Below are 4,829 nucleotides of genomic sequence, written 5' to 3'. Positions count from 1 at the left end.
TTTGTGTTTTTTTTAGTAATGATTTGAAACCATATTTTTTTTTCATTTTCTTACTTCTAGATCGATCAATTTGGTAGACATATACTTTTGAAGCTTATGACTGATTAGAAATTGATGGATGAACTTAATATAATACGTTCAATTTGTTTGCTTTGGTTGGTAGTTTCAGTTTCAAGTTCATGTTTATTGGTTGACACGGGCGCGCAGTTGAGAGAGCAGCCTTATTCATTTTTTTTTCACGGATTTTTCTTAATCCTTTGAAGAAATGGCGGTTCCGCTGTTCAACAGGAAGATCGTGAAGAAGCGCGTGAAGAAGTTTAAGAGGCCCCAAAGCGATGGCAAGATCTGTGTGAAGCCAAACTGGAGGAGGCCTAAAAGGTATCGACTCCCGTGTGCGGAGAAAGTTCAAAGGATGCACTTTGATCCCCAACATTGGCTACGGTTCTGATAAGAAGACACGCCACTTTTTTCCTAACAAGTTCAAAAAATTTGTGGTTCACAATGTCTCCGAACTGGAATTGCTTTTGATGCACAACAGGACATACTATGCTGAGATTGCACACAATGTTTCAACCAGAAAATGCAAGGATATTGTGGAGAGAGCAGCACAGCTTGATATAGTAGTCACCAACAAGCTTGCCAGGCTACGCAGCCAAGAAGATGAGTAGTGAACTTCAGTCATTTGAATTTATATTCCTGAAGCTTTTGAACTTATTATTTTCCTTGAATCAGAGTCAGATCTTATTTTTTTTTTGCTTTGTTAGAAGATTGCCTTTCTGTAGTTGCACTCTTTGAATTTGATCTTCTGTTGAATATGAATTGTTCTCAATTAAAAAAAAAATTCATGTTTATTGGATAAAGCAAATATATTTCTTATTTCATTTGAAACATCGCTACAAACTTGGCTGTTTTTTTATTAATTTGTTTTCTTATCGGCGAACATTTTTTTATAATTAAAAAGCTTTAAATTTAGTATTTATTTGCAGATTGTTAACTGTTAATTTTGTTGGCAATGATTAGCATCCTTATCGCAATGTTCAACTATAGAAGTTATAGTTGATTATTTTGTAAACATTAAAATTTTAGAATTGAGATTTTAGAGATTATATTTTGTTTTTTTAATTGATGAATGTATTTTTAAAAGTATATGAATAAATACAATTTTTATTTTCTTCTAGCAAATTCTTGTTTACTACATTGAAGAATGATTTATTTTTTTTAATTCATTACTTGTTATTTTTGTTACCTCAATGTAATAAAATTAGTGTTTTTTTATTTAATATGTATTTTATATGTCTAATTAATGAGAAGTAATTAGATGTAATAATATCAAAGAGTGGTTGATTAATCTTAATAGCAAAGGTATAATAATTAAATAATAAATAAATTTTACTAAATATGACTAAAATTGATATGCATTAATAACCACATTTCATGAAATTAAAGGGGCTTCTGATTTACTTGGTTGATCTTTTTGTGACCAATTTTTATTTTGGTCACTATTAACAAATGTGATAAATAAAATAAATAATTAAAATATTAAATAGCATCCAAAGAATTAATCATTAGCGTAAAAAAAAATGGTCGCTAAAATGTACCATGTTGGCCACCAATATTAATTGGTGGTCACTAATTTAGCAACCAAAAAAAGTTTTGGCCGCTAAAAGGCTCAGCGACGAGGCTACTGCGATAAACTAGCGACCCAAAATTTTTTTCTCGCTATTTGTTTTAGCGACCAAATTTCCACAACCTAATTCAGTAAAACTTAGCTTTGATCACTTCCAAATAAAAGAAAATTTTTCTAGTATCAAGAAGAATAATCTATAAAACAAAATCCTATTGTTAAGTATTGAATCAACACATTTAATAAGGAAATAAAAGAAACATAAGTAACTAATTTTGCTACAAAATATAACTATAAAATACTAATATTTGAACATTGAAATGACTTTTTTTTATCTAAATCTAATTTGTAAATTAATTTAAAGTTTGGGAAAAGAGAAAAAATTTTACTAGGAAAGTTGCACGACAAAATATTTAATTTTTTTTTAAGATCAACATTAGTAATTTGCATAATAGAAACTTAAAAATAGTTTAAGAGGATTAAAAAATAACACAAGACAAACATTTCGTTAAACATATAAACCAAATACAATCAATACAGATAAACAAAATATCATAAATTGATCACATGATAATATAAATAAATAAAATATACATCAAGTATATCAAAAAAAAAAAAAAGTATGACGGAGGATTCTGATCTGGAGGTGGTTGTGGAGAAGTGAACATAGAAAAGTAACTGTTGATTGCAGCTACTTGAGTGTTAAGAGAGTCAAACTATCCTCTAAACCAGCCCATATCTTCATTATATCTTGCCTCCTGTTGGTTAAATCGAGTCTCAATATGATCAAATCGTTGATAAAAATGAGATTCAGGTCTATCAAATTGCTAGACCATTTCTTGATAGAAATGATGATCTAGTCCAGGAGTAGGTGCAGGTGCAGGAACATGTATAGGTGCAGGTCCTCCTTCTTCATCAAAATATTTTCTTTCATCCCCTTGAAACTGGTTAAAAAGTGAACAGAAGGAAGCATTAGTAAAATAGATTGGAAGCTAAGTAGGTGGATCCGGATGAATCAAGTTGCATTTCTTTTCTAGAATATAGGCCATCAAATGTCCTAAAGCCACATTTTTCTTTCTTTTATTATTAGGAAGTCCAATATCGGTAAGCTTAAAGATGTAGTTCAAAATCAATTGGGCTTCATCTATTTGAGTGTTTATTATAATAAGATTTGTGACTATAGAAAGAAAAGTAGTTAGGTTGATATGATTATCAGATTTAGGAATAATTACAATTCTTAATACATGCTAGATGATCCAAACATTTTGATTCAAATTGTACACACAAGATAGGTGATTGATTGAAGTGAGACCTTTAAGGGTTTGATTAATTATAGACTAGTTAAAATAAGACCTAGAAGTCATTGCATGTTCCCTTACCACTTATGTTCTAAGGTGTAGGTAGGTGCTTAAATCTTCCTTGGTGATCTCTATTGTCTATTTAGAAACATAAGATGACCTTTTGGTGTTATTTTAATTCATTCTCAGATTAGCAAGGAAATAATGAAATGTGTTATGATAGAAAGTATAGATTAAAGTGAGAATAAAAGAGAATTGAGTAGAATAAAAAAGAGGCAATACATAAAAGTTAGTGTCTCTTTGGATAAGGAGATGAGATGGAGTCATCTTCATCTCAAAGAAATGCAAGTAGGCTTCTTCATTCTCTTTGTAAAGGAAGTTCACGTCTAGTTGACTAAAATGAGAGGAAGAGGCTTTGGAGGTTCTTGTTTGCTTACTGTTGCTTTCCATTTTGAAAGTTTGAGCCTACGATAGTTTGAGATTGACATAGATTGTGAAGAAAAACCATCGAATACCTTCCAACTTAAAGAAAAATGGCATGATCGTATCATATGAAATAAGATTCGTGCATAAGACTATGAAATCATACAAGAAAAAATCATTTCATACATACGAATGAAAACTGACAAAAATGAAATGACTTTTCGTAAATTGCCATTCTTGAGGAGTTGTTTCATACAACTTTTTGTCCAAAATGTTCGTACATATGAACACATGTTTGTCTGGGATGATTAGAAAATAATGATCATATTCTGGCTCTTAGGTTCGTCCACATAAAGAATGACAACAGGATCGTACAAACGAACATGTGTTTGTTCGGTACGATCTTCAAAAATAACTGCACTCAAATTTTCTCCCTATTCATACAAATAAAAAAAATAAAGTATTCATATAGTCAGATGACGTGTTCATACAATACAATTTATTTACAAAAACACATTTTCATCTTACAAACTTAGAAAAATTATCATGCAAAATCTAATGATATCATATAGTACAAAAGTGGTTCTTACGGTACAACTTAAAAAGAAATTTTTAGATTTAACATGATAATCTTGAATCTATTTCAAAAACAAGTCATAACTTGATCCATGAGACATAAAAATAAAAACAATAATAATACCCCAAAAAAATCAAACCCAAAACAAAGAAAAACAAAAATAATCCATAAAAAAAAACCAAATACAAATAACAACAAAACATAAACACCAACAATAAGATACATCATAAATGGAATTTGCTGAATTTCAATTCTCAATCATGAATATCAATTACACCCAATCTTATTCTTAAGGTGTTAAAATTTTCAAAAGCAAGTGATTTTATAAAAATATCTGTAAGTTAATTTTTTAGTAGCTACATGATGTAGCTCAATTTCTCCTTTAATCACATGATCTCTAATAAAGTAAAGCCTTATATATATATATATATATATATATATATATATATATATATATATATATGTATGTTTGGTTCTAGAATATTGAATAAGATTCTTTGAAATGTATATGACACTTGTATTATAACAAAATATTAAAATAATGTCAATAGAAATCCTAAATCAATAAGTTGTTTTTTAACCACAGAACATGTGCCGCACAACTATTTAAGTCAATATCTTATACTTCAATATTAGAAAGGGCTACTAAATTCTATTTTCTGCTAGACCAGGAAACTAAATAATTTCTAATGAATTGACAAGTTCCAAAAATACTTTTCTGATCAACCCTACATCCCACAAAATCTAAATCAAAATATCCAATAATTTTTAAAGAAGAGTTGTGCCTTAGATACCATATCCCTAAGTTTTAAGTTTCCAAAAAATATCTCATAATTCTTTTAACAACTATCAAATGGGATTCCTTTAGATCAATTTAAAATTTAATATAAAGATAAATACTAAACAT

General features: G+C 29.0%; 1 pseudogene; it reads left to right on the top strand.

The window, feature by feature from the left end:
- Positions 1-250: 250 nt before the first annotated feature.
- Positions 251-684, top strand: LOC110112209 (annotated as a pseudogene).
- Positions 685-4,829: the final 4,145 nt, after the last annotated feature.

The sequence above is a fragment of the Dendrobium catenatum genome, unplaced genomic scaffold, assembly GCF_001605985.2.
Source record: "Dendrobium catenatum unplaced genomic scaffold, ASM160598v2 fragScaff_scaffold_65, whole genome shotgun sequence".
NCBI lineage: Eukaryota > Viridiplantae > Streptophyta > Magnoliopsida > Asparagales > Orchidaceae > Dendrobium > Dendrobium catenatum.
This window is presented reverse-complemented; position numbering and strand designations above follow the sequence as displayed.